General features: G+C 41.9%; 1 long non-coding RNA gene across 1 annotated transcript in view; it reads left to right on the forward strand.

The window, feature by feature from the left end:
- LOC146515218 (uncharacterized) overlaps positions 1–21,988 on the forward strand; it is a 65,567-nt gene that overhangs the window by 28,580 nt on the left and 14,999 nt on the right. Inside the window, exon 2 of the long non-coding RNA XR_014875449.1 lies at positions 1–21,988. This exon is cut by the window's right edge and continues 14,999 nt beyond it. This is a non-coding gene — a long non-coding RNA (uncharacterized LOC146515218).

Below are 21,988 nucleotides of genomic sequence, written 5' to 3' on the forward strand. Positions count from 1 at the left end.
AGCCCAGGCCCTTAATGAAGCTGGGGGTCAGCGGTGGTGTGCGGCTAATTGGCCAAGTTTGCCCGGGGCTCCGGCAGCCTGTGATTGAAGTGTCCAGCAAGCACCGACTGTGCAGTCACTGCTGCACCCTACTCTGTTTCGCTTCAACAGCCAAGACAGTCGTTGCACCCCTGTCGGCCTCTCCCTAGTGAGTAGCACCCGAGGTCATTTTATTTTCTCACTGCACAATACTCCTTTCCAGTCTCCTACGCTCTTGTGCTAATTTTGTGCAAAGAAGATTTCTTTACCTATTTTATGGATGTTTAGATAAAGATTTAAGTTTCTGTCTCTGTGTCCTATGCCTCTGTATTTTTAAAAAAAATTATTATTATTATTACTAGACTTTCATTCCCACACTTTATCCCAGCATTTTCTTGGCTTGCGTGACCCTCACACTCTTTGTCCTCATTTGCCACAGTGGGATTTAGGCAATTACCACGGTCCCCCATTGGCTAGCAGCCTGAAGAAAGAAAAAAAAAAACAATCCTCCAGGCCCACCTCTGGCCAAGCTGTAGCTCAGTGTTCTGAGTGAACAGGAGGGGATGGAGTAATGGAATGGAGGTATTTCTAATTAGTTGAACCTCCTACTTCTCTTCGTTAAGGCTTTCCTGACTCCCGGTTGTTTGGCTGTCAGTAGCAGAGGTAGAATAGCAGAGGTAGAATAGCAGAGGTAGGAAGTGGTAGTGAGCTCAATGGTAAAGTCTGAGCAGACAGGAGGTACAGGACACAGAGAAGGCACTAAGGCAGCGACTCTGCTACCCAGCAGGCAATTGTCCATCTCACCTGGGAGATATGCAGGCAGTGCTTAGCCACAGTACACCATTGAAAAGATCTTTTCTTTCTTGTCGTGCTTATAGAAGCGGAACATTGCTGACGAGTAAATGGTTTGTGTCAGGAAACAATGGTCCAATTATAAGTCAAGTCTTAGCCTACTAGTTGGGAGAAGTTCTAGTCTGCCGAATCTTTATTTGCACACCAGTAGGTTTCCATGCTTGTTTATTAAAGAACGCAAGTGATTAGATCTGCTCCGAGGCTTCATTAAATGAAGCTCCCCAGTAATTATCTACACTCACAATAGTTTTGTGTAGACAGCTGGAAAAACTAAATGTTTTCACATTTAATTTAAGCGCAGAAAAAGGACCGTTGTTACCACTCGTCTGATGACGTGAATGAAAGCGTGAGCAATATGAACATGTGATCTCGTGAGGCATATTTCATCACTTCTTCTGAAACCGTTCCTGGGTTTACTTTAAATCCCAAAGCTGCCACCAAGCCTCAGGACTTGCAGGTTTCTTAGGGTGTTACACTTGTCCATCTGTGGAGTGCTTAACGTGACAGATGACTCCATTTCTCACTCATCTTCTCCCTAATCAGCTGTTTTTTTTTTTTCTTAGGTCATAATTCTTGTGCTCCACTTTCCCCTGCAGCATGCCTGCCAGCCTACCCGCTGGTGTTAAAGATAAACAAAATATGGCTCATTTGAAATATAGGCTACACCAGGTGGTTGTTTGGCCTGTGCTGAATGATTAGAAGTTTGGTGGAGCTATGGCTTTCATCAAAGTGCTACAGTTGTGACTCCAAATAGATCACATTAAACAGGCACACTTTTCTGTTTTTTAATTTTTCTTTGCTGTTTTTCGTTTTGATCCTTTGTTGTTGACTCAGTTTGTCTCACATCCCAAAAGATGGCGTGAATGTTATGGTAATGACATGCTTTTTGGTATCCATAAGGATTAGGAGGTGCCAGTCATTTCTCCCATGAGGCTTTGCCTTGTCACAACCCTGGAGCAAAGACATACTTGGGGGATGAATGAATTAGGATGCACTTGAAAAATCTCTCTATTTTTTGTTGTCTTTTGCAATGTTGTGGGTGGGTCCCATCGTTTTGTTTTTTTTTCTCCCTTGTGTGTCACTGCCCCCCCCCCCCCCTTTCCTTCTGCATTAAATTTTGATACTTTGAACATTACTAAAGTAGTTTTGCACTCTTAGATTTGCATGCTTGACTTGCTCCTTTTTACCGTGTAAAATGTGCTATTTTTGAAGTATAATAGCAAAAATAAGTAAACAAGACCATTTAACTTGTAGTAGTACATTTGACACCTAATATTTCAAAGAGGAGGCTCATAGAAGATATTGTTTTCTAAAAAGGCTCCACGTTTGTTTAGAATATTGCTGATGGCGATACCCAAGCCGTGGCACTTTTGAAGTTGGTTCAGGTTAATCAAGTGAGGAGAAAGCTGTCCGACATCAAAAGTCCTTTCTATGATACTCAAAATGACTCTGAGTTTAAGTATGAGTCCCCAGAAATGAGAGTGAATAATTCATTTGTCATGCTGAATCAAAGTGATGATCCTAACTTTAATGCCTGTGATCTATTGAAATTGTCACAGTGGTTTGTCAGATGACAATGTTTCATGTAATCTGAAGCCAACTGCTATGATTAGGTCATAGCAGGGTAAAAATCTTCAGGCCTATGCGGCCAGCACAGAGAACAGTCATTCCTGCTTTGTTTTCTCTGCAGTAGCAAATGTATAATGCAGGTCGAGCCTTTAGAAAATTTTCATTACCCAAAAAAAAAAGTCACAGCATTGCAGGTGTATACTAACTAGGGCTGGGTATCGTCACTGATTTCTAGAATCGATTCAATTCCGATTCACAGGGTCCCGAATCGATTCGATCCACGATTCGATTTAATTCGATTCGATTCGATTTAATTCGATTCGATTCACTTTGATTTGAATCTGGGAAATTTTGACAGTCAGAAATATTATAATTCAGATCAGTACATTTACATATTTTTGTATCTATAAAAAGGAAGCTGACACACCAAGACTTTATCAAAGGTGTGAGCATCACAGCAGAGGCCTTTGTGTCAAAGTAGCTGAGGATAAAACACAGAAAAACATGAAGGTGATTTTCCTGTTCTGGGATTTTATAAAAATTTTCTGCAGTAGATCAAAAACGAAAGAAAACCATTAATCAACACATGAACATTACCTCTGAAGTTACAGCGGTTTTATTAGAGACAAGGCTGAGCGTTTTGCATTTTGCATAATTTTAAAAAGTTTAAATTTGTTCGGTATTGAACGGCAGAAATTAGGTTTTATTTTCGGAAGTATATAAAACGAAAAAAAAAAACCGTCGGCCGACAGCGCTGTAAACAACGGTAGACTTGTGCGTAACAAGCAAGCGAATAATGCAGAAAACAGTACAGAGAGAGAGAGGGAGAGAGAGCGCGCGAGAGAGCGAGCATGCGAGAGAGAGCTGTGCATCGTGGTCGAAGCAAAACAATAAAAGTCAGAGTGAATTCATGACGTGGTTTATGTGAAGCCTAGTTTGGATCTTCTTTTGCTGCTGGTTCGGTCAATATTGTTTGGAGAGAGATAAAACTAACAGCTTTAGAATCAGCGCATAAAGGGCGTGAACACAAAGCGCGGACCGCCGACAGATCAGAATCAGCGCGCTGTCGGCTTTCAGCCCCGACTGTGAGAAAGGCGACATCTCACTGATTCTGATCCGCGGTTGGGCTGTGTGTTTAAGTCTATGTGCAGAATCCATGTTCCTGCTCTCATTTACTGTCTTAGCTGTTTGGTGGTTGTTGAAATTTTGTGAGATTTCACCAGAGATTCTGGCATTTCGGGCAAAATAAATTTATATTAAAAAATCGATTCAGGATTTTAATGAATCGATTTTACGTTATCCAAGCCAGAATCGATTTTAATCGATAAATCGATTATAAAAACCCACCCCTAATACTAACGCCTTTTAACGCTGTGCAAAAATGGTTTTAAAAGCCTGCTAACGTGCTCCAGGCATCACCAGAAGCCAACATACCCCCTCATCACCAGCCTAGGTTGGGTTTTCTCCACGGAAAATGGCAAATGTCGTGTCCTTGTGGTACAAAAATAATATAAAATGCCTTCTCCCTGACTCATCACTCCTGCCCCTCCTCCTGCAAGTTCGCCCCAACTCCAACATGGTACTGCAGCCCTCCATTTCCACTGCCTCCTGTGAATATCCAAGCTGTCGAGGCTGACTGGGCTGAGCGTTTTCTTGCCAGGGCACAGTTGGACCAGATCCGGCCTCCGGGCCACATATACCGCACCACTCCAGCCCCTGCAAACAAGGCCTGCCCTGTGCAGCTGTCATCTAAATGCTAAGCGCTTTGGATCGCCACGGCCGATTTCTTTTGTACATACTTGTTTTTTTTTGTTCAGTTTCTTTGCGACTACTTGCTTTCTTGGAACACGATAGCTTTACATTCTTTACAGCTTGCTGACTATGAACTTCTATTTGTGTTCATTTTGTGAAAAATACTGAATTTCAACAAGAGTGGGAGTATTTTTCTTTTTTAATAACAAGGTATATAGTTACAGAAATCTGTATAGATGCTGCAGATGCTCTTTGTCTATTTTAAGGATTGTGAGCTTTTACTCAAAGGCAGGTTTTTAAGCAACAGACTGTTATCTTTCAGATGATTGTATATGACCTAATCATTGCATCTGCATTCCTCTGGAGGATTAAAAAATGTGGTTGTCAGGCTTTATATATGTATTCTGAACCAAGCCCATTTTAAGGGGAGGCAAGTTGAGAGACAGATTCCAGATGAGCCTCTCAAACAGTTTCATGTCAAATCCACAGACATACAAATCTCCACAATGATCTGCCAAGTTTCTGCTGAATTCACTGGAGCAGGAATAGCAGAATTTCACACCCCAGCACTGAGCCCCCGTTCCCCTCCTCTCAGCCATCACTGGGCGCTGCTTGGCAGCAGAGGATGATGGGAAACATCTGTGAAATTTGCTGTGTATGTGTGGATGGTTGAATACACTCAAGAGATAAAGAATTTTGTTTTTATGTTGGGTTTTTTTCTTTTTTTGGGACATCTTTTGTGTAGCATCAGGTGAGCACATTCTTTTTTTTCTTTTTCTTTTCTTTTTATTAAACAAACCTCACGGTGGAATAAATGTAGATGCAACAGGCAAGCTGTTTCAGTAGTTAAATTGCTCATGGGATAATCTTTTAGAATTGTTCAGATAAGCGAGCAGGAGCAAGTGAGGAAAAGAAGAGGCGGTTATGCACTTCCTTTGCAGCTAAATTACTTCCTGTGGATGACAAAAAGGAAGGAAAGGCAGCCCCCTATTGGCTTCATTTTCTATTTTTACACAGCTTTCAATACTAACAATGCTGTGTTTGCACGCTGACTAGTATATTATCTAGAAAAAAGAAAGAAAGAAAGAAAGAAGGGAAAAAAACTGAGAGAATGATTCAGCTGATCCTCTGGATGCTCCTCTGCAGCTGCCAGCGATGTGACTGCTCAGAGTCACTGAAGTCTCTTTTATTTGGGTGTGCTGTGCTATATAAATAATGAAATGGAGCCCGTAATTGGTGGTTCTTGGTAATTAGGACCAAGCTGTCAGCTAGCGAAGTTGCCTCAGTCTGATGGCGCTGTAGCTAGGGCAGTAATTACTATTATCTTTGGGGGCTGTTGACACAACAGTAATCCCATTCTCGTTGTAAGGATAGTGGGGCCTATGTTTTCTGTCCCTATTTTAAGAAGTCTGTCTGTAATAATGCCACAGACTCAAATTTTCAGGTATCTGCATTAACGCTCGTCAACACCAAACCATGGGTGCTAATGGAGAGGAAGACCTCTCTCCTTAAGTTTGCTGTTTGGTGACTATGTGTAAAGAGCTTGTCCATATTTTCATTAGTCAAACAGTTTGACTTTTCCTTTCGAGCGGTGTGACGCCCAACCATAAACAGCATTATCAACCATCTCAGCAGGTTTTCTAATACCCCTGTAATCCTGTCATTTCATTCATGGATACCGCTGGGGTTATACCGGGCTTGGAACGTATCTGCCCGCCTGTCTCTGCTCCTCTGTGTGAGAGATTGGATTCCCCAACTCCCCCTCCTGCTTCGTCTTGCCACACACAAACACACATGTTCGTGCCCCAATGTTCACTCATCTCTTGTCATATCCTCACAGTGTAAATGGGCTGGTCAGACACGATGAGATGTATAGGGTACAGGGCGATGGCAACAACGTGCCCTGTGTGTAGGTTTTTTTCCCTAGTAGCAGATAATAACTTGCCCTTGCTAAAGTGAAGTTCTGTTCATCTGACTCGAGACTTACAAGCACAGCATGTACTACATGAGATGAAGAAAGTGAATGTCTTAAAAAGGGGGGGGGCGGGGGCTACCCAGGTGACATTTCCTTTTCCCTGCCGTGCTGTAAACTAATGAACCTGCTGGAGACTTACATTGACTATATGCAAGAAAGGGTGGAGTGTGATTATTGCGTGAGTGAAAAAAAGAGCAGTGAGGGTGAGCAAAGGGCAGAGGAGCTGCTGTTTCCGCGTATACAGTAACACGCAAATTGCGTCGTGTCTGAATTAAACATGTGGCACCTCATTGCTTGAGGCGTGATGGACATTCAAACATATTGCAAGGCAGAGAAAATGGCTTTTTAAGTAGGCTATTTATGGCGAAGATATTGTATTCATTTCTTTATAATAAAACATCCATTACAGTGTGAGTGAATGGCGTGGGGAGGTGAGGCCGGCAGAGTGCAGCTCAATGTAATAACAACTGTGCGTCTGGTCTAAATGAGCCAAGGAAAAGAGCGGGTTCCTGTAGATATTAGTTTCCTTTGTAGGGGAGCTCAGATCTGGTGATATGCTTCGCGAGGAGTAATAAAGAAATATATCTGTTTTTATTGTGCCCTGGCGACAGAGTTATGTTTAGAGCTAGTATAAAGAGCTGGTACATGGCGCAAAATGATATTATGGCCCATTAGGTGGGGGCCTGAGCTAAGCGTCGCTACTGGTAACTGAGGACTGGGGGTAATGGGGCCGCGGCGTATTGTCTGTGATCTGCTCTTTCACTTCTCTTGATTGAATCGTCTACATCGCTGGCACTTCATCTCCTGGGGAACCGGAGTAGACAAGGTGATTTTGGCTGAAGACATCACTCTGTCAAACCTGGGAGATAAGAGAATAGGATGGGGGAATTGGAAGGGGTGCGTTCGGAAATGTAAAGGAAAGGTGACGTTCAGGAATTATGGTGTGTAGAGCAAACAGATCCCAAGGTTTATAGTTTTTACTTTGCAACAGAAATCATCTCATTCTGTTTTGTGGGTGCTCAAAAGAAAATAAAACACTAAAGATTTCTTTCTTTTTTCTTAAACTTTAGTATTGTTCAGTCGTCCCCCCCTCCTGTGGTTTTGGTCTGTTTATGAAACAATACAAATTTAATAACTTTATAAGATCAAGGCTCTTGGGCTCCTCACTTTGCAGTGTGTGTCTCTGGTCTGTTTCTCTGATTCAGTTTCTCAGAATGAGTGAGAGATTTTACAGTACAGTATCATTGCATCTTTAGCTCACTTCTACTGTACTACTGACCCTTGACTGTACTGCAGTCAAGGGTCTACGAAAGGGGAGAAGCCATAAATTAGAGTATCTGGGTTCTCAGGAGTCTCCCACTTGAGACCCATCCACTCTCAGAACTCTCCTGTAAATTCAGCTTCACTTCTATCACTCATCAAACTGCGTTTTTCCAGTTACATGTTGAGCAGATGAGGTATTGTGCTGAGTGGCATATTTTATCTGTTGTCGTGCAGCAGTCAGCATGCGGGCTCAGGAAGTAATGTGAGCCAAGCAGGCAAAGAATTCCAGGCATCCTGAATGAAACCAGATGTGTGTGTGTGTGTGTGTGTGTGTGTGTGTGTGTGTGTGTGTGTGTGTGTGTGTGTGTGTGTGTGTGTGTGCGCGCGTCTGTCTGTTTTGTTTTGTAAAAAAAAATTAATTCTACAATTTGTTCTTTTGGTGTATCTTGCTCGCACATGAGACTTACAGCCATGAGTGAATGTATGTCAATAGACCGGCTTTCATAATAGTGAAAGATTCAGTGATAAGAAACCAGATGAGGCAGATGTGACTGCTGGCTTGTTTATGTTTGCATATCATGCTGGCCTATCAGCTCTCTCCCCTTCACATACCGCTCTGGCTGTTCTGCTCATACGTCTTTCCACATGTCGATCTTTTTAGTGACCAAAAAAGGAGTAACACAGCTCCCTCTGCATTTTTGAGACACTCTGTCACATTTGAGCTACCTTATGCTTCCACCTGCCAACGTAGAGAATGGTCAACCCAGAACGAGTGTAAAACAGGCGAACAACCCAAAGTACTACCAGTAAATTGAGAACACAAAGATGTTGAAGGATATACCTTGTTTTTTTTTGTTTTTTGTTTTACACAGGCTGTTTAGCAAAGCCCCAGAGGTAGGTGAGCCAAGCCAGCAAACACAAAATCTGAAATCAGAATCTGAATTCTTTAGCTGTAATATTTGAATAAAATAGATGTAATTTCTATTTGCATAGCTGGGATTTTGCCTGTTAAACCGTGCCCGTGAAGAAACTATCTATTGCTCGACACCTGGAATGACCAAAATGAGAATGGGTTTTGATGTCTCCCTGCCTTATAACAACTGCTAGTTTATTTTCTAATTTAATATTTCCTGTTTTAACTTGAAAACACTACAAGTGTTCTAAATTGGTTAAAAAAAAAAACAAGCACACAAACAAAAAAAGCAGCTGGTTACTGGCATTACACCCACATTGCATAAGTTTTGACCCAAGGCTGTGACTAAAGCATTTAGATGGCTCTGACAGCAATGTGCGAAAGCTTTTCGAATTTGTTCCTTGTCCAAAGACTCCACTCCTTTCGCTTGGGCTCCGCTATGCCATCAAAGGAGATGGTGTTCATTGGCAGGGTTTTGCTAGCAGGAATGTGTGACTAAGTGTCTGTGTGCTTGTTGCCTGAACATGTACGCCCATATCAGCCATCACCACAGGAAATGACCAGCCGTTTGCTTTGAAGTCCCAGCAGACTTTTTCATTATTCCTACTATCTCCGGAGACACAAGGCAACAACCCCCTCTTCCTCTCTCTCCCTCCCCGCTCCTCACGCACCCGCTCTGCACTCACCCTCTGCTGCTCCTCACTCAGAGCTGTGCCACCAAATGCCTGATAGAATGCAGAACAAGCGTCTATTAGCATAGAAAATGGGAGTGCTGGTGGCCACAGGGCACAAACCCCACCACTCCCTCCCCTGCACACACACAAATCCACACACCCTACTTGCCTGAAAAGGCTGAGAGGGCACGTGTAATTGCATTTTTCGTCTGCCTGTGCAGAAACTCAACGGAAGATACAGGGAATTCTAAGTTTCCCCAACCTTGGCCCATCCTTCCACTTCCCCTTTCTCGGTTATTTCCCACTTGCCTCGCTGCACACCTCCACCCCCTTCAAACCTCCACTTCCTCTTCTTACGCTCCTAGCATGTCGAAATGGGTGGCGTGTGGAGATGAAATTAATTGGATCCAACTGTAGAAAGTGTTCAGCCCCCCCCGTGGTGCACTGCTGTGTGAGGTGGGATTGGCACACGCTCACCAAAAACTTACAGCGAAACCAAGAGTTGCTCTCTGCTGCCATTTTTTTTGCCAATCTGGATCATCACTTCCTACACACAGTCTTACATGGAATCAAAAAATTGAAATTTTGCACACACACTATATTATACCCCAGTCCATATTTCACCCACATGCACAAGCAAAACAAAAAGCGCATATTTTTTCTATTGATTCATACAATATGTATGCGCAGGTTTCCGAGCAAGAAGGCAGATGTGTTGTTTGTCTGCCAGTAGGGTGCATGCCAAGGCAGCGTGCCTGGGATGGGTGTGGTTGAAAAACTGGGTTAGGAAATCCCTTGTCGAGGTTATTACAAGCAGAAATACTAATGAAGCTTTTGCTCCAGTAATGGCATTACCAAATGAAAACACTAACCCACATGCTCTAAATGAGCACCTCAATTTCCAGTGACAAAATCCTAATGACTAAATATCAAGTGTACTATACAATTTGGATCATGAATATTAATGGAAGCTTTTATGACATGTAAAAGCAGAAGCTCTATGGTTCTGTTTGTTTTCAGTAACTTATGAAAGACACTGACTGTGTATTATGCTGGTACTTTGACCTTGGTCAGTACAGCTCACTCCTTGTTTATTTACCAAATGATCTGAAACCTTTAAATGCATCAGTGTCTCATGTTAATACAAGCATTCCTGAGAGAAGGAAGTCCCACTTTAGTTGTAGCTATGTATCTTTATCGTATGTTGTCCCCCAACTCTTTATCCTCATTTTCTGTAACCCCTCTACTGCCAGCCATTTAATGAAGATTTATAGCAAAGAAGCATAACCATAGCCTGATTAACATAAGAAAATTTGTAATGAAAGAGTAGATTTTAAAAAAAAAACCTGGCTTGGCACTGACTGTGAGTGACTTTTTGTAATATAAATATTACTGTAAATAGCACTGTGGATGCATTTCAGGCTGCAGTAACAAAGCCAGGTTCAATACCAGTGCTTCTATTATGTGTATGGAGCCTTTCTTCTGTCTTGTGGTGTTATAAATGCTTCCTCTGTCCAAAGGTTGCTGTTTGTTCCCCTCCTTTGTTGTCTGATCAGTCCTGTGTGGCTGTGGCTTTTTGACTTCTCTGTTTGGCCTTCTCTCTGGTCCTGCTGGCTGGCTTTGTCTGATTTATGACAGTCTGGAGCTAATGGTACAGAACCAGGATTTGTGTCTATGGTGTTGTGACTGGACCAGTGCCGGCTCATTGGCCTCCTCACTTCTCTCTGTCTCTCCGTCGCTCTCTCTCACTTGCTCCCTCTGGATGTGGTGAGCGACGGCCGGTGAGTGAGTCGGTTGTTGATCAGCATCCCCACACTCTACCTCATTTGTCTTTGTCCCCCCCTCCCTTTCTGCCAGAGGAGTCGGGCTGCAGGCTGGCAGGGGATCCAGCTCACCTTCAGACAAGGCCACCAGACCTTGTCTCACCTTTTTATTTCTTTTCCTCCCTCAAAATCCCTCAGCACTTCTTTTTACACACTGAAGCCTCATTTCCAGTGGATAGTGCAGCTGAACTGGACTCTACTCATTAAAGGTAAAGTACGTAAATTTTAAAGTTATTTAATAGACAAGAGAATGTTGTATTCATAAATATACATTGATTAGTGTGTAATTATGTCTTTCAGTAGTCTTACAAATTTAGAACTAATCCACAAATATGATTGAGCACCAGGTTTTGGAAGATGCCGTATTCCCTCAACATCATGAATATAGTGGCCAAGATACATAATTGCATTTTATGTATGTCGCTAGAGACCGACCACAAATACATTATGCAATATAAGTTCCTTTTGATTTAAAGATCACTGCACTCTCTCCTCCCTTATTTCCACCTCCCTCATTTTTCTCTTCACTCCTCATCTCCTGAATAGAAGTTGGGGCTGTAACACACAAAAACATACACAAACATGCCTATTTATTCTACATACTGTCACAGTTACTTAATCCAGCAAATTAGCCATTTGACCCTCCTGTCTTTGGACAGCTCACGAGTCGGCTAAATAGCAACAACAGCTTGTTATTAGCTAGTACTACGCTAGCTAATGTTGGACCGAAGTGTCCTAAAAATCACACTTTCCCTCTGATAAACAGTTTAATTTTATTCTGACATCATAAGATTTTTTGCTTGGTGCGGTCCAACAATGTTAGATCTGTTTGAAAGAAAATTTCACTAACGGCAGCTAACAGCAGCTAACAGAAGCTAAAAACAGGTAAACGTAGCAAAACAGAAATAACTACTGACAGAAAAGTTCAGGATATTTTCGACAACTCACCTTAGTATCACTGTTATTGGACATAATTGGGCTGAGTCACTGAGTCATTGTCATGTATGAGACTTCTCTCATAAGGTTTTACAGGCTCGTCAGAGGTAATAGATGTTATCTCCAGTGGGCCAACACCCCACACCCATTACAGATGAAAGGCGGCCACAGTTACACTGTAGCCACTTTAGCTAGGATTATGCACTTAAATTGGAAGAGATTAAAAAAAACGCAATTGACTGCAAACTGACATCTAGTGGCAGTATATTACTCACTCTGCCTTTAATTGATTTAACTGGTTTTGGTATATACTCGTAATTTTCAGGTTATGAGTAAGAAACAGCAATTACAATTTTTGTCCATTTATCTGCCATGGCTGTCATATATTCCTACTCATGTGTCTGTCACACAAATGCCTTGGATTTTCTTTCTTTACTTTCATGCATTGTGTTTTTGTACTTAACTTTTAAAAAACCTCTATCTCATTGCATGACTTAAAGAAGGAACCACACCACAAAACAGTTAGGAATCATGTTGCAGTTTCAGTGTCAGTTTGAGAGCTGTTAAAGCACCAACTAATGCAATAACTTGATGTCCTCGACTGTGATGACCACCTTAAAAGTCTCATATGTTTGATTAGGAGAACGAAATATAGGTAAGTACCTTGCACCAAAAGTAGAACCTCCACCACGCTGTGGAAATGCAACTTCACACACGCCCTTGCCAGCCCCCTGTGTCAGTGCTCAAGACCGAGGTCAGGCTGCGAGGCAAACGGGGGGCCTTGTATGTGGAACTGTGTTAAGTAGCACAGGAGTCTGGAGACAAAAAGCATGATATTTACTGCCACAGTCCCCCTCCCGCTCCCCAAAATCTCTCTCCTTCCTCTCTTCCTTTTTCTATGTCTCTGGAGGTTGCTTCCATCACACCGCTTGCGTCGCCAGGTTTGTGAAGGATGTCGCTGCCAGCTGTCTTTTTCATGGACGGCTGCCAAGCTCTCTCCATATCTTCCGTCCGTTGTCATTTTCTCATTTATTCCCATCTCTTGCTCTCTTTTTCCCCCACACTTCCGCTGTTTATCTGTTAATGAACTCTGTGTCTCAAGCCCAAGCTCTAGCCTTGCCTCAGGGAGAAGGTTTTTTTTTTCCTTTTTCTTTTTTAAAGATGAGGACAGTGTGGGAGCGCTCATTGGCACGTTGGCATAGTCATATGTACCAAGGTCGCGTAGGGCGGAGCACGCACAGGTCGGCACACAGTCTGTGTCCGCCACACCATGCCAGCTCTGCAATCTGTGAGCAGTGTGTTAAGAGCAAAACAGATACTCCATTTCCCTGATGGCTTGGTGGCGTTTGCCTTCTTCATTGGCCCAATAAAGGTCAGAAGAGTATGGACAGACAAAGAAAGCTTTATATCCCTTCTGAACAATAAAAATCCCATTGATTGATTGGCAGCTCCTGCATGAACGTCCTCCCAGACCAAGCAACATGTTTTTTTTTTGCGTGGAAGGAGTCCTGCCGATGCTAACTTCACCCCAACTGAGCTCTTTGCACTTTGGGTGATTTGTCGCAAATTCCGCTTGTGAGTTTCAGACAGAAAGATATAGTTAAAGACAGAAGCAGTGGGCCAGATATTCTGTTATTGTACATGTGTCTGAGCCATTTAGGGTTTTGAAAGCATGGCTAACGTAGCCCACACAGACTGCCATCCTTATTCAATCAAAAGGAGAGGATTTTTCAGTTTGTCTTGAGATTTTGAATTTATCTGTGAGGCTTACTGTCTGTATGCGTGAAAGTGAATCCATTTGTTTGTGTGTCTGTGTTATAGTTCCTGAGTAGCCGTGTCTCCCCTGGTGTGCCAGAGCTGTTAAGCTCTGCACTTTATTTGACCCTGGCCTCCTATGAGGTGTCATAGCGAGCCAAATGTACAACAGATGTATGCCAAATAAAGACTTGACATCCCTCCTGTTGCAAAAGCGAAACAAACCCTCCTACATGGACACACAGACAGTGCATTTACAGTCAATTCTTTTGTTCACTGCTTTATAACTTTTGCTCCTGAGATTTCTGGCTTCGTAAATTAAGCTCACTTGGCCTCTGATTGTATCAATTAATCTGCCTTGGCAGTGCTTTGTGAAGGACATACTGGGCAAGGCTAATTGTGCCTTTAAACCAGATACATACGAGAATTTCCATGTCATTAGTAATCCTTCTACAAATACAAGAGACTATAAAATCATTTATATTCCTCTTTATTTTCTGTGTTATTTTATTTTTTACATCGTGTGCCTCTCCATTTGTCCTACACCCCAATAACTCTCCCAATAGTATTCCACCCATGGGTTGATAGGCTTTTGAGAGCTGAGTTTTAAATATCCTTTCATTGATGAAGTTCTTTGATACCCTTGTTAGAGTGAGCCGATTCCAACATTGGGGGAATTAAGGCTGCTTTTGTACACTGAAGCTCCTTGGTGCCATGCAGCGCTGTGATAGTGACTTCTCTCTGAGAAATAGAGGAATGGGGACAGCGAGGGTGGGAGGGAGCATCTCTCTGATCTTCTGCCTTTCTCAGAACCATCTGTCTGGTGCTGGCCCAACATTCTGTGCCGCTTAGTATTAGCACTTACAAATATATACATTTCTCACATCTAGCTTTTGAGAGAAGTCATACCCCACACTGAGATATGCTCGCCAGGAGATGGGAAGCGAGAGCAGATTGGAGCCGGGCATAGTTGTGGGAGCGATGCCTGCCATTTCTTCCTTGATGGGAGGGTTGGAAACGAGGCGAGGAGTGCACACATTTGGATGGATAATGGAATCGGGATGAGACCTTGGCTGTGTGATCAGGGCTTATCATAAATATCCCAGACTAACTAATGAAATATGTTTTTTGCAGCTTGATATCACATCAAGCAACATTTACTCTGCATACTGACTCACATATGTGAACATGTATCTCTTTTACACTATATCTTTGCTAAATCACCAACTTGTATTGAAAACAAGGCTCAAAACTGTTGATACCCGCTGTGAACGAGACATATAAGTATTCACTTAGTTATTATTTATTCCGTGTTTGCTGCTGTACAGATAGTTTTGCTCTGTTAGTTACAGATAGAGGTGTAAAAAGTTTAGGAGCACAAGCAAAGTGAAATTCACAAATGCTAATAAGCTACATACAGCATAGCACTCTTCTTGTCACTTGTCAGCGTTAGGTAAGCTTCTGAATCGTACAGCAGGATGATTTGGTGTTAAGTCTGTCGTCTGTCTGCTCTTCTTCTTCTTCTTTTTTTTTTATAGATATCTTGGGGTGAGCAGCTTTTATCCAAGGCTTCTATTTCTCTTTAGGAGCTAGTGACTGACTCTCCCACCCCTCCTCCTCCTCCTTGGTTTCTTGCTGCTGTGAAATGGAATTGCTTTCTCGTTCATTAAAGATTTTCTTGTTGCTGCCTCGTACTACTCCAGGAGTGAGATCACTTGAAATGGCTGAAAGTTCTCAAAAACCACTGGAGAATTATGGGGTGGCAGCAGTGGTGTGGCAGTGGATGGGGGCGCATAAATAAGGAAAATTGCTTTTTTCCCCCATTTTTCTGAATTAAATCTGTTTGGGGGACCTCTTTTTTCCCCAACAACACGCAAATTAATTCCGGCAAGTTGTCGCTTTACATTAAAGCATGAAGTGGCCTGGTGGTGTAAGGGAAAGCAATCCCTCTTCTGGTTGCCATGGGAGCAGGTGCATGGTACGATTGCATACCAGCTGTGTTGGTTCTGCCAAAACTGCTGCCCACCTATATCCTATGGACTTTTCTTGAGATGAATGGATTTTCCCTCTAAGAACATTTTGGATTGTACTGGTATTTAAAAAAAAAAAAACTATTCCCATGTGTGGCTTACTCCAGTCTTTTCACGTGATCTCTCCATTTTCTTTTGAGTATCAAACAGCAGAGGATAATCTGCATGTTCTCCAAATAATCCCAGTCTTCCTGAGTGAAGTGTCTGTAAACAGTTGTTTGCAGTAAATATGCTTTATTAACTTTCTCGCATAACTTGCCTCCTCCATACCTCTCGTTTTCTCCTTCACTCGCTTCCTCCTCTTTAAACTCTCATCATCATCTCCATCTGCCCCTAAACAACACAACTGTTCCTTGCGTCTCACACTAATGCCCCAGCACCCACAGTGTTGGCGCACCAGCGCAGCATTGCTCGGTGGGTGTGTAGCGCCAATCTTAATCACATTGGGTGAGCACACCTGTGAAAACAGATGTCCACCGGGGCTGGCATGCTGTTCCTCTTTAGGGTGGAGCTTATGTGTCTGTGTGTGCGTGTGTGCGTGTGTGCCGCTGTGTGCCACTCTTTCTCTTCCCTCCCTCTCTTCTGCACAGAGCTACTAAGATTCCCAGCAGGCAGTCCTGGCCTCCACACCCAGACAGGAAGAGCCCACGGCAGCATCAGGCAGGAGACAGGAAACACCAGTCCCTGGATTTACCCCCTGCCCTATATATTTTAATACTACTCTTGCTTAGAGATAATGAGACTGAATGATCAAAGCCACAGATCTTCTCTGCTTTCATTTCAAATATGCTGATATGTTACAAAATCATCTTTGAAGAAATTTGATGCCGCTAAGACCGAAACATTTTTTTCTTTTTTTTAAAGGCAGAATTCGATAAACACCAGGTGTTGACCTTTTAAATGAAGCTCTTAGATTATGAATGGATCTCAGCCATAAGAATGAGCTTACACTGATATTTGCCGTATAGAAAGGCATTAGTACAGGCTGCTATCCGATTTAAGTACTTTATGATGGCATTCAGTCAGTGCAATGTTGTTTTGTATAATTACATCTTTATCTGATAGAAAGCATCTTTTAAAGCTAGATCCACACAGCTTACGCCTAGAGGTGTTAGGAATAATGTACGTCGTTAAATCGGTTTGCCAGATAGCTACTGATGTTAATGAGTTAAACAGACAGAATAATCTGTATTAGTGAATTTTAAAAAGGAAATAAACTCAACGCTAGACATAGTAGGAAAGGATTAGCCTTTGTGATTTCTATCCAGCTGTGCTTTCCCATTTGCCTGCCTAAAGCCTCAATCCATTTGTTACTGCCAAATCCTCCTGGCTGCTCTGTTTGGTAGAGGAGCTTCTCCCAGGTAGCCATCCTCCACAGACACAGAAGTCGCCAAACGCTGGCAGACACTCCCCTTGTCCTGGTTCACAAATATCACAAAAGACAAAAAATATTTTCTGACTTAAATTCAGGCGGGACTTGTATTTCTGGGAGCTGATGTGATGTCCTGGAGTGGATTTAATGGTACATTGATATTACTTCCACCTTACTAATTATTACTGCACAAACGGCCTGCTCAGTTTTTGATTAACCTCCATCTGGACAAATAATTTAGCTCATCTCTGCATTGATATACTGTGCATATAGGTGCAATCATTGTTACTAGGTTTCATCAGCTCAGCACACTGTGACAACTGAAGGAACAGAAAAGGAAACTGATAACTCATTGACATTTGTCAGCTCTCATAATGAGGGAACTACTAAAGATAGACTTTTGTTAGTGAGGATTGTGTTTTCACCCCAACTCATAGACTATAGTCAAACTGGAGCTATGGTACACTTCATATAGAAATTATTGTTTATTTCCACTGTAAAAACATAGTCTAATCAACATTCACAAGGAGTTGCATAAGTAGTATTTTCTTCCCACTGTTAATTAATTAATTACAGCTACCCAGAGTAAATAATTTTAATATTAGAAAAGAAACTTTGACTCTTGGTGATGGTCTTATAATTTCCTGCAGCTTTTCATTGTGTATTACAAAAGCCCATTAATTTGCCATTGGCCTAAATGCTGTCTGGAACAACAACAACTCTTATTACAAGAGAAGAGGGAAACATTTCATTACCCACGCCTCTCTAATAGTATTTCTGTCCAAACCAGGGCTCATGAAAACTTTTAACACCACAATTAATCTCTTCTGCTGGGCTGGAAAGAAAACTATCTGCATTGCCTGAGACAGCATGTTATAAGTTATTTATTTTTTTAATTTATGATTGAGCTGTACCATCCACTTGCATTGATGCACATGGCACATCCAGCAGGTTCACTACTGCAACGGGGCCCGTCCACGTTCCAGGCTCCACACGCTGCTCCATCTTTACGTGCATCCAGCATTGATCCAGCCTCTTATCTCCACTCTGATCCCTGTGTTATTTCAGGAGCATAGGGATTGCTTAATGATCTATTGACCCGATCTATCGATCTGTACAGTCAACCACAATGGGCCATCCACTAAAGAGGAGCCTGTAGGGCACATACTAGTCTCTTGAGTCATGCCCTCCCATCTCCCATGCAACCAATCTCGATCCTCTTTGCTACCCTGCGTAACCTCACCAAGAAGAGGTCCTAATGTGCTTTAGGCTTGTGGCTGTAAAGTGCTTGATATATTTTCGCTACTAAACAGCACTGTTTCTAAGATGACTTCATGCAGATGACTTTGCACAGATAAATCTTCTCACTGTTTCCATTTAACCCTAATGTCTATGTGTAAATGAGTTGCTGGCAAAAACACAGCAGCATATCTGGTTTGTTTGAAGTGAGATTGCCTCATCAGGTCTGTGACTTTTATGCCCTCTGCAACAGGCTTGCTGCTTGATTTAATCAAAAAACAAGGCAGCAGACTGAGATGAATTTGAAATGCAGCTGTGCAATGTAGGGTCTTACCCAGCTTAGTTTACCTTTGTTAAACATAACCTTCTAATTTTGACAGCAGTAAACATAAAAGAAGAAGACAGCTTCCTAGCAGGTGAATAAGGATCTTATTTATAGGCCGCCTACCGTGCATACAGGTGTAAATACATATAGTCTAACACATGAAGAAACCACTTGAACACCAGCGACACATTTGATTGGATCTTTGCCTGTGTCTTGTTTGCGCCGTGGCACCTTTGACTCCAGTTGCTGAGCTTGTCATGGAGGAAATCCTCAGGGATTTGCAAGACACAAATAAATGACTCTGCTGTGCTTAATGCATTTGCGGGATTTCTGCCAGTGCTTTTGTGCTTGTATTTGTCCTGCTTGCAGTCCGGCTTAAAGATGGCAAGCATGGTTGGTCAGTGTGTCTGTTTGTCCGTGACAGTTTCAGGGAATTTTCATTAAATTTGTTATGGATTGTCATGGTCCAAAAAAGAAAGATTTTATAATTAAGTTAAGCCTAACCTTTCATCTTGTGCTATAGTCTGGTAAAAAAGTTGTTTTTGAACCAGCACTTTAGGTAATGACATGGTGTTTTTCATTTTATTGTTCAGTTTCACAGTGTGTAATTGCAGCCTAGAGAATTTTGTTTAGCAAGTTACTGATAATATGTTTTAGTGCGTCTCCAGAATCTTTGGGATTTGCCATTTACTGCAACAGCTGCATTTAGCATTGATGAATCACTGTCTCTTTCCTTTGTCAGTTTTGATTGCCATTGAGTTTGCAATGCAAAATGGCTAAATCAATCTGTCCACTCTGGCATTATAAATGACCTTCTGGGGTTCATAACTGTTCTCTTGTGTGCAAAAATGTAATCTTTTATTAATCTGGTAGTTATACTGACCTGCGTTATGAAAATTCGGGCAGTTCTTTCAAGATCTGTAGGGACAAAACTGTCGGCTATGGTCAATAATAAAATTGTCTGTATTTTAGTGTTTTGGTATAGTAGTGTCATAGTTTGATTAACAATGAAGCCTCTGTGGGTGAGTAGTATGGTTTTAGTTTCTTTGTTATTTTCTAACTAGATTTAGCATCTCATCAATAACGTTTTTGTTAGTAACCATGTTATTCATCCAAGACTGTCTGTGCAAATTACATTCTGAATATTTTTTACATTTTGAGAAAAAATACAGTGGAATGGATTTTTAACCAGATTGTTTAACACAATCGTTGAGAGTGGGGAGAGGATGCCTGAGAAATAGAGAAGAAGCACACTAGCACTGATTTTCAAAAGCAAGGGTGATGCTGTAGTAACTACAGAGAAATGAAGTTGATGAGCCATGAAGATATGGGACAGAGCCGCTGAAGCTAGGTTAAGAAAAGAGGTGAGGATCAGTGAACAGCAGCATAGATTTTTATGCCGGGAAAGGGCACTACAGATCCAATGTTTGCTTTGAGAGTGTTGATGGAGAAGTATAGAGAAGGTCAGAAGGAGCTGCACTGTGTTTTTTTGTGGATCTAGAGAAAGAATATGATAGGGTGCTAAGAGAGGAGGTGTGGAAGTCAGGAGTGTTAGAAGTATGTGAAAGTGGAGCAGCACATGTATGAGGACAGACAGTGGTGAGGTGTTCAAAGTGAGGTTGGGATTACATCAGGGAAGGGTTTACAAGATGTATATGCCATGATGGTTTGGAAACCCTAACACTGACTCGAGGTAGGAAAGATGAAGATTTTCAATAGGAGAGATTAACGATAGTGCATGAGTGCATCGGAGGGACAGCTCAGGTTGAGTGGTTTGGAGGCAAAGTTAGAGAGGCAAGGCTGAAATGGTTTGGAGATGTGCAGAAGAGGGATAGTGGATGTATTAGTCAAAGAATAGTTAGTATGGAGCTGGCAGGCAGGAGGAAAAGAGGAAGACCACAGAGGATTCATTGATGGTGTGAAGGAGGACATGTAGAGAGGTGGTGTGACAGAGGATGGTGCTAGGGATGGAGATGGAGGAAGATGATCTACTGTAGCCACCCTTGAAGGGAGCAGCCCAAAGGAGATGATGAAAGTTTTCGCGCGGGCAAAATGGTGGAGGATTAATCCCCAAGATATTAAATCACTTTGGTTGGACTTGAGCACCAAAAAACTTTTGGTTTTTAGATTCAGGTAAAAATCATGGGTTGTCAGTCAACACATGAAAAGCATCTCTCCCATTTTTTTTTAGTCATCTATCAGACCTTGCCTGGAGCACCAAAGAAATTTACTTTGTTCATGTATCTTTAATGCGTGATAAATGTTGTAATGTGCGTGTTTAAATTATTATTTTTCAGTTATTAAATCATGAGATCAGTGTCTTTTTTTTTTTCAAGAGAAACCTGTGTAAAAGAAATTAAATAAACATATACACTTTAAAGCGAGGTAGAGAGAGAGAGAGAGAGAGAGAGAGAGGTATTGCACAGATATACATGAAGCATTTTTAGAATTAACACAAGGTGTAGTTGCAGGTATAACAATAATGATCTATAAGAAAACCATTTAAACTGTTCTAGTGAAATACTATTTGAACCCAGTTTTTCAGTCTGAAGTGACAGCTGCATTACTCTGCCTGAAGACCTGACAGTCCAAGTACTGTTATAAAGGCTACCTTATGGCAGAGATTAGCAGGGATTTTTTTTTCTTTTGCAGTAAAGCCATACAAATGAACATCTCCCCACTGTTTGTTGAGCACTGCCATCTTACCTATCTTTAGGAGATGCAATGGTGAGTGAAAATTGTCATGATATGAAACACATTGCACTGCGATGGATGCAGGAGGCTTTAAGGTGGAGAGAAAAGCATGTATCGAACGCTGGCATATTGATTATACATTGATCTCGTTACTAGCAGAAGAGAATGTGATTTCTTTCGGTGAAAAAACAAACAAGCCCTAATTTGACCATTTTAGTTTTTGTTTTTTTTGGGGGGGGGGTTATTACAAGTGTGCCATATACAAGTCTGACACAGTTAAAGACAGTCCCACATTTCAACAAGTCAGGAGCAGTGGAATGACAAGGTGCACAGATTCGATGATGTGATTATGATTGTCGACACGCGGTATGTGGCATTATAAAAATTAATGTTGCACCGATCGATATCGGACAACTTTCAAGCAGCTCAATTTTATACTTGCTGCAGGGAACAGATGGTACCCGCTGATAATGTTGCCCGAGTTGGATCCATTGCAAAAGAGATACAGAGAGGGGAGACCAGATCCGGAGCGCACGAGACAGGAGAATAGAGGTTAAGGCACTGTGTAATACTTATTCGCCTAACCTGTGTGGATGACTAATTCCATAATCAGATTTATGTAATGAATAGTTAATTGCACATCAGCTCCTACTGGTTATGTACACAACATGTGACCCCCTTGAAGTTGTGGATTCATTTACACAAACATCAGCAGCACAGTTGCTGTGCAAACTGATTATCATTAGCGGCAATGCTTTATGTAGCTGGAGGGCATAAATTTGTGTTCACACTGTGTTT

Source organism: Neolamprologus multifasciatus, chromosome 7, assembly GCF_963576455.1.
Source record: "Neolamprologus multifasciatus chromosome 7, fNeoMul1.2, whole genome shotgun sequence".
Taxonomy (NCBI): domain Eukaryota; kingdom Metazoa; phylum Chordata; class Actinopteri; order Cichliformes; family Cichlidae; genus Neolamprologus; species Neolamprologus multifasciatus.